The sequence below is a fragment of the Bubalus kerabau genome, chromosome 4 (genome assembly GCF_029407905.1).
Source record: "Bubalus kerabau isolate K-KA32 ecotype Philippines breed swamp buffalo chromosome 4, PCC_UOA_SB_1v2, whole genome shotgun sequence".
NCBI classification, from domain to species: Eukaryota; Metazoa; Chordata; class Mammalia; order Artiodactyla; family Bovidae; genus Bubalus; species Bubalus kerabau.
The window spans coordinates 53,800,379-53,809,423 of NC_073627.1; the positions used below are offsets into that span (position 1 = coordinate 53,800,379).

General features: G+C 38.1%; 1 protein-coding gene across 5 annotated transcripts in view; it reads right to left on the minus strand.

Moving 5' to 3' along the window:
* VMP1 (vacuole membrane protein 1) overlaps window positions 1-8,978 on the minus strand; it is a 130,163-nt gene extending 121,185 nt beyond the window's left edge. Inside the window, exon 1 of one of the 5 annotated variants that reach the window (XM_055577461.1) lies at window positions 8,805-8,978. The gene's annotated coding sequence lies outside the window, so the exon portion shown is untranslated. The remainder of the gene's footprint in view (window positions 1-8,804) is intronic. The other 4 variants (XM_055577458.1, XM_055577459.1, XM_055577463.1 and 1 more) reach the window with 4 other exon arrangements.
* Between the last annotated feature and the right edge of the window lie 67 nt (window positions 8,979-9,045).

Sequence of the window (9,045 nt, forward strand, 5' to 3'; positions counted from 1 at the left end):
AGTCACAGGGAAAAAAAAAAGACCAAAAAAAAAAAAGTCTCAAAGGTTTAGCTTGTCCTAGCATTTATAAATGTTCCCCATTATTAGAATTATGAGAACACTAAGCTCTATTGCTTCTCATTATTCAAACTGACTCATTTGTAGGTTGTTACTGTTTGTATATTTCTCTGACAAAACTTTACATTCAGATCGCTTAACAGACCTCACTATTTTATTGCCCCTAAACACTTGAGGAACATAAGCTGCTCTACACAAGTCATTAATATGAAAAGTTAAGTCACAGAATATCTTCAAATGGCAAGGGTACATGCTTCAGATTATTTATATCAAAATGAAGGCTTTAATCCAGATAATTCTAAAATTTGTGATTTATAAGCAGATTGTGAAATTTGGGCAATGGTATATAAATCAGAAAGAGAAAAGATTAAAGTGTTCTAAAGTTGAGTAGCATCAAAACAATACTTGATAGCAACAAGTCTAAATAGTCCAGTATGTAAATAATCAAAATAAACATGAACAGATTAAACTCATCACTTGAAAAACATATTGCAATTTTTTTTTTTGGCCATGCTTCGAGGCATGTGGGATCTTAGTTCCCCAACCAGGGATCGAACCCTCACCCCCTGCAGTGGAAAGAGGACCATCAGGGAAGTCCCTGCCAATTACATTTTTTAAAATTCCATGGTTTTAAAAGTAAGATAAAGAAAGGTTGAAAATAAGACAAATGGCAAAAGTCATTATTAGGGAAAGAGAACATAATGATAATAGGTTCAACTCATCAAGAAGACATAACAATTCTAGATTTGAATTCACCTAAAAGAATATAGCACCAAAATTTATAACATAAAAATAGGTTAAAGATACACAGAGATATGAATAAATCCAACATTATATTGGGAAATTTCAAAACAACTATTAATTACTGATATTTCAAACGAACAAAAAAACAAGAACAAAACATTCAGTAATGTTGGTTAAAATAGAAGATTTTAACCACAAAATTAAGAAATAAAATATGGGGGGGAATATGTACAAGATTCAGCATATGACAATTAGAAAATACAGATTTTTTTCATAAACCACTTATGATTATTAAGCTAAGAAATAAGTCACAAAAAATTCTAAACAATGGGCATCATAGGCCACATTCTCAACCTAGAAATTATGTCAAACTTTAGCAACAAAAATATAAGATTTGAACATATTTAGCAGCTAATGCACACAATTCTAAATCACTTGGGTCAAAATAAGAGAAAACTGAAAAATGCTCAAAACTACTGGAATTAATAAATGTTAGCAAAGTCAGGAGAAAAAGTCAAAATCAATATTATATACTTGGAATAAACAGAAAGTTAAATTTTAAAAAGTGCATATACAATAGCATCTGAAATACTTAGAGGTAAGTTTGACAAAATATGCACAAGACCTATTCTAAAAAGGTTTTAAAAAGAAATCATGGAGGATCTAAATAAATGGGAAAACATGTACCATGCTCACCATTAGGAAGACTCAATATCGTTACTATGTCAATTTCCCTCAAGCTGATGTATAGCTTTAATGGCAATCTCAAACAAAAACTTAAGCAGGCTTTTAAAAAAATCCAAAGTGACAAATGGATTCAAAATTATATAGAAGAGCACAGAATTTAGACTAGCTAAAACAATTTGGATAAACAACAGAAGTGGAAGACTTGTGCTAATTGATTTTAAGACTTGCTTTACTATAAAGCTACAGTATTCATGACAGTGTGGCTTTGGCAAAAGGATAGGCATAAATTAATAGAGTACAGAATACAGCAACAGACACACATACATAGGGTCAATTAATTTTCAACAAAAGTACAAGGCAATTTAATGGTGAAAGAAATATCCACTCAACTGAATATTCTTATAAAAGAAAAGAACATTGACCCTTATTTTCATATGATCAACTGATTTGAAATGGATCACAGATCTAAACATAGGAACTAAAACTATAAAGCTTCTTAAAACAAAAACAAAAACAAAAAATTTTGGCAGTCTTGGGGTAGATAGATATTTCTTAGGATTTAAAAAGCAGGAACCATAAGAAAAAAATTGTATAAACTGGACTTCATGTTTAAAAACTTTTGCTCTCTGAAACACACTGTTAAAGAAAAAAAAAAAGGTCAGCTATAGAATGAGAGAAAATATTTGCAATATATATATCTGACAAAGTTCTTAAAGTGAAGTCGCTCAGTCATGTCTGACTCTTTGCAACCCCGTGGACTGTAGCCCACCAGGCTCCTCCGTCCATGGGATTCTCCAGGCAAGAATACTGGAGTGGGTTGCCATTGCTTTCTCCAGGGGATCTTCCCAACCCAAAGTTCTTTTATCCAGACTATATCTATCTTTCTATACATACGTTAGAGTAATATATAATGAAGATGTGCTTTACAGGCATGGAGACAGACAAACTGACCAAGAAACAGAAAAGATGGCTTCTCAAAAGATTCTTGTTGGCCTTTCCTGGTGGTACAGCAGATGAGAATCCGCCTGTCAATGCAGGGGACATGGGTTCAATCTCCTGGTCTGGGAAGATTTCCCATGGGTTCAATCCTGGTCTGGGAAGATTTCCCAGAAGAGCAGCTAAGCCCATGTGCTACAACTACCAGGCCTACACTCCAGGGCCCAGAAGCCACAACTACTGAAGCCCAGGAGCCTCGAGCCCGTGCTCCAGAACAAGGGAAGCCACTGCAATGAGAAGCCCATGCGCCACAATGAAGAGCAGCCCCTCTCACCGCACCTAGACAAAGCCCATGCGGCAACCACGAGCCAGCACAACCAGAAACAAATGAATAAACAAACAAACAAAAAATTTTAAAAGGATTCTTGTATATTTGGAACTCTACATGACAGAAATGGCAAGACAGATTAGTGGGAAAAGGAGAGACTATTCACATTGATTATCCATAAAAGAAAAGAAAATCTGGATCCCACTTTGAACCATGCACAAAATTCAATTCCTAATGGACTGAAGATTTAAAAGTCAAGAATCAAAACTTGTAGAAGAAAACAAGTTTTCTGCCTTGGGGTAGGGAAGGATTTCCTGAGACACACAAAAGAGCTAACCAAAAAAGAAACAGACTGAAAAATTGGACAACTTGAAATTACACTTAAAATTCATCACAAAGTATCTTAACGAGACAACAAACCAGAGGAACATGTAACTGAAAAGAACTAGTAGCTGGAGTATACACAGAATTTTAAATTATTAAAAAAAAGACAAATAACGCCACAAAACTGAAACAGGCAAAAGGCATGAAGAGGTATTTCGTAACAGAGATCTACCTGACCTTACTGATAATCAAAAAATATAAACCAAGGGACTTTTCTGGTGGTCCAGTGGTTAAGAATTTGCCTGCCAATGCAGGGTTTAATGCACGGTCCAGGAAGACCCCACATGCTGCAGAGCAACTAAGCCCCCGTACCACAGCTACTGAAGCCCACTCATCAAGAGCCTGTGCTCCACAAGAGAAGCCTCCGCTCCCTGCAGACAGGGAAGGCCCATGCGCAGCAAAAAGGATCAGCACAGCCAAAAAAATAAGTAAATAAATTCAAACACACACACAAAAACACCAAGATTGTAGTGAGGTATCATTTGCATCCATTATCATCTTAAAAAACGTTTTATTGATATATAGTTGATTTACAATGTTGTTCATCCACTGACTTTTGCAGGTGCTTAAACAACTGAGCCGGAGAAGGCAGTGGCACCCCACTCCAGTAGTCTTGCCTGGAAAATCCCATGGACGGAGGAGCCTGGTAGGCTGCAGTCCATGGGGGTCGGACACGACTGAGTGACTTCACTTTCACTTTTCACTTTCATGCATTGGAGAAGGAAATGGCAACCCACTCCGGTGTTCTTGCCTGGAGAATCCCAGGGACGAGGGACCCTGGTGGGCTGCCGTCTATGGGGCTGCACAGAGTTGGACACGACGGAAGTGACTTAGCAGTAGCAAACAACTGAGCTCCAAAACTTACTTAAAAAAAAAAAAAAAATCATTTACTATTTCTCATGGTTCTGTGAGTTAGGTTGGGCAGTTCCGGTCTGGGCTAGCTTGGCTCTTGAGCTGGGCTGGTCTAAGCTGGATGCTCCAACTGGTCGTCCACACCTCAGCACGTTAGCCTGGGCCCTTTCTCACATGGTGGGCTCCAGGTTCAACAGAACATTACGAGAAGACAGGCCCCTACGTGCAAGTGCTTTTCAAGTCTCTCCTTGTGGTCGTACTTCCTGATGTCCCTTTGCCCAGAGTAAACCACACAGTCAAGTACAAAGACAAGGGGTGGAATAACAGACTCTAGAAGTAAAAATCATATTGCTGAAGAGTATGCATATAATGATGAAAAGAATTTGTGACCATCCTGTAATCCAACAATTTCATAACCCACTATATCACTCTTTACATGCATTCCTTTGTATTGAAATTTGTATTTCTCATCCTGACCTCTAGATTTGTATACCTAATGGCAGTACTTGGATGAATCCTAATCACCTCAAATTGAATGTGTACTTTCTTCTCCCTCCCCATCCCCCTTCTTATAACAAACCTGGTCCTTCCCAAACCTTTCCTCTCCCAGTACTTGGCATAACCATCCACCCAGTTACTAGATCCAGAAGAACAGTCATCCCTGACTCTTCTCAATTCCTTACCCCTCACATCCAAGACCAAGTCCTACTCCATATATATTTAGTGTCCACCCACTGTGCTCTCCACTTTTTTGCCTCCACTCTGATTCAGGCCATTTTCTTCTCTCACTTGGACCACTGCAATGGACTCAATGTCTCCATTTCTACTCTTGGCCCCTTCAATTCATCCTTCACATACGAGCAAGAGTAAACTGCTTGTAAATCATACTCCTCTCCTACTTGAAACTGTAGAAAGACTTGCTAATTACCCTAAAAATCAAATCCAAACTCATTTCCATGGCCTATAAACCTCTACATAATCTGGACCCTGAATGTTTCCTACCTCATCTCACGTCACTATATTCTTGGTGCACCGTGCTAGAGTCTTAAACAAGCACATACCCACATTAACTCTCTCTCAAATCCTTGTGTCCTTCATAATACTTATTACACTGTGCTTATTCTTTCATTTTTGTATTTTTTTCTCTGTAGGGTTCCCAACTAAAGTATCTATTAGTTTTTGTTTCCCACTGTTTTTCCCAGAATTTGGTAAAAGGCTTAAGACCTAAGGTGTTTGTTCATTGATTGGATGAATGGACAGATATGACAAGAGATACTGCAAAAGGATCTTCTCATGCAAAGAAGACACTGTTAAGCATCAAACCCTCAAATTTCCATTCTCAAATTCTGTGTTATGGTGCACATATATAATGTAAACTGTTACTAATACAAAAAAGTTGAGGTAATGCCCTACAAGAACAACTCATTTGGTTAAGAATCCTGTATATGTTGTAAAATATTAATGAAATGTGAATATATACATGTAGATATTTATTGAAACTTTATTAATAATGAGGTAACAATAATCAAGTAAGCAGCAACACAAAGATATGCTTTCCAAAGACGGTTGGAAAAACATTCTTAGCAACTGCTCAGTAGACCACAAAATGACATAACAACTGTGGCTAAATACACGGCAGTGCTTTTCTAAATGCTTTACTTAACTTTACTTAAGTAAAGTTAACCCTAATCAAGGCAGGTACTAACTTCAATATCTAGGAGGAAACTGAGATAATAAGAGGTTAAGTAACTAGCCCAAGGGTTACCCAGTTGTAGATGTGGAATTTGAACGAAGGCCATCTAAATTCATAGCCTAGGCTCTTAACACTATTTACATAGTCCTTCCAGGAAAATCTTTATAAAGACCAAGGTTTTATTAATGATCCTCAATAAGAGAAAACACCACAATGACCTACTGAAAAGATTCATTTCTGGAATACTGACAAACTCTTTAAATTATAGTTAAGAAACTAAATAAGTTTTGTGAAATCAATGGAAGCAAAAAGATTCTTAACAGGACAAAAAATTAACTCTTCTACGGTGGCTCTTTACCCAGAATGAAACAATTACACTGAAATTATAAACAGCTTGGGGAAATTTTTTTATCAGGAGCAAAGAAATTAATACAGCTTCCTCCTATTCATTAACAAGAACACTCACTCAAGTAGAGACATGTGTTACAAAGATCTTCTGTCTTTTCCACTTGCCAGAAAGAAGACACCTTGATATCCGATAGTAGTGAAGCATGAACTCAAGAGTAACTATTCTGAAGAACAGAAGTAAAATTGTCCTATCTTTATGCCACTCCACTGCAAATCTTGCCAAGCATAGTTTTTGTTTTCCTAGAATTTACAAGACTAAATCAGCTAAAAAGTTGGGGGGGGGGGGCGGGGAATGTATTCACATATATAGATCCCGTTAGTACATAAGAAACCATTTTCGTGCACGCCAGGAAATATTGCCAAACCAAATAAAGATGCCTGGAGACAACCTCAGCAGAAAGAAAGAACACTTGGGACCTCATTTCCAGTTCAGGTTCTGGCACTACCTAAGCCATATGACCTCAGGCAAGCCAATTACTGACTGTTTCTGGGCCCTAATGTTCACCTCTATTAAGTAAGAAGAATCCAACTATGTGTTCACAGAGGTTGCATCTCATTCTAAATATTGCTTTCAGTAAGTTTCAGTGAAATAACATAAGGCTTTAGTTAACTACATGTAAGCACCCAAAAGTTCAACTTCCTCTACTCTTGTAAATTCTTAAATGACAGTACTTGTTGGCCAAAAAAGATCAAACTTAAACTCCCAAATGCAAAACTAAACTCATTTTCAAGTCACCTACTTATTAACTAAGGTGACTAATACAGTAGATTACAGTTTCAACTACTCCTGGCTAGCTTTTATTGAGTTCAAAAGGAGGGCAAAGATCATCTCAGAAAAGTATGTGATAAAATTTTCAGAGAAGAAACATACTTAATAATACAAAACATCAAATTTTGAACTGATCAAAGTTAACAGTATTCTCCACTGATATATTTCCTGCTTTCAGAGTAAAAGAACAGTATCACTATATTGTCATTTATATAGTGATTTCACATTTACTATCTCACTTAATCATTGTGACAATCCTATGAAGTAAGCAGCATTTTAATCAACACAATTCAGGTCAGTTTAGAAAGTTAGGTAACTTGCCAACCTACACTCAAGAAGTGTTGCAGCCCAGACTCCACTGTAGGTCTTCTGATTTAAAGTTTAATGATCTTTGTAATCCTAAAAAGTGGTAATTCAAGCCAAACTCAAGAAGAAGTTGGAAAGTGAGAAAATCTGGATAATCAATCCCTGAATAACTGGACTGAACACAAAGAATATAAGACCAGGTTTAGCAGTTTCAAGTCAAAAAGCAAATTTACCAGCTGTTAAAAATGGTAACATCTAATTTATATAATTCCACATCTCAAAAATCTTGTCACCTGATTTCAGACAAGTGTGAAAAAATTTTCTAACTCAAAAAGAAGAAAAATATGTAAATAAAAACAAACTGATTAAACTAGCTATAAGGTATTAAATTGCTAAAAGGCACATTAAATCATTATTTCAGAAATTTGGTTATTCTGGAATGTGAATCACAGGAATTAAATTATGCTAATCAGGTAGGATATATTCCTCAAAGGAAAAAAAAAATGCTCCAACGTTTTAAAATAATATGGGCAAAGAAGTATGTACAGTCATATCACACCTATATAAATTTGCCTCATATGTCTGGGACCCACCACCTCTTCCAAAGGTCAATAAAAACATAATCCATAATGCATAGAATGTTGCCTAGTAGATAACAGTTTCTTACTATTATCATTTATGCTAAGAATACACAACTAAAATCAGGGCTGATGACCACACAACAGGGAATAAGCAGTCAGAACATTAAATTCTCTACAACATTAGAAATACTTGTACAAACTCCTCCAAAGGATCAAGGAGATCTAAAGGAGAGGTGAAAGACATTAAAGTTAGGAAAAGGAGCTATGTTGTCAAGACAGGTATCAGTACCACAGCCTACATGTTATGAGCTTTTTTGGTATGAATTTTCAGGAAAACAAAAAATAACAGTGCAAAACTTACTGGAGGTCACAAATAACTCTCAAGCAGTGTGACATAGGGTCACAGATAGCTTCCTGGAAGTTTATTAGAGATGTAGCTAACCTTCATGTTTTATTGCAAATATCCCCACTGTAAAGAAATACAGGAGGTCAGGGATTTGGAAAAGGCAGAGAACACTATTCCTCATGGAAGTGGGAAATAAGGTGAAGGTCCTCTGCCAGAGATCTACGGAGGGAGGCCCCATTCCCTTGGCCACCAACTACTTTAGAAGGCATTCACACGTCTGAATTTTATTTAGAAATGGATAGATGATAGAAGCAGGAGCTAGTGGTTGGGAGAACGAGAACCCCACTGACAAATCCTGAGAAACAGCTTGGTCATCAGCAAGGGAGATCTTCTTCATTTACTCTAAGGTTCTAGACTCCCAGAGACGAAGAGGGGCTGGGTATTCTACAGAAGCTCAGGAGAGCTTCCAAGCCCACCACGACGAGGGGAATGGTCGGGAGTTCAGTGCCTGGGTTCAGCTTACCATTGGCCAACCACCGGGAGGTGTCCCAAATAATTTAGATATTGTCAGACTGAGACAGAGTCAGCACCGCTCTACAACACAGCTGGCAGTCGAATCACGGTGCCCTAAATCTGCACCGTCTGGGCGCAGAAAAAGTCAAGCTCTGAGGATCGTCTCAGGCGTCCGTCCCCAGTTCCCCGCGCTCGCTTACCTACCCGCTCTGACTCCGGTTTCTCGGATCTCGGGATCCTGGAAGCGACTCCCGACCGACTCTCACACCCGCTGCTGGACTCCGGCCAACCGGAACTCGCTCGAGTCACTTCCGGTCCGTTTCCCCCCGCGGGAGACCGCCTCCAAAAGAAAAACGTTCCCCTCTCCTTTGGGCCACCTCAGCGGGTCGTCGCGGGATTTCAGTTCGGGTCTAGGTTAGGGGCCTGTGGGCGGAGCTAGAG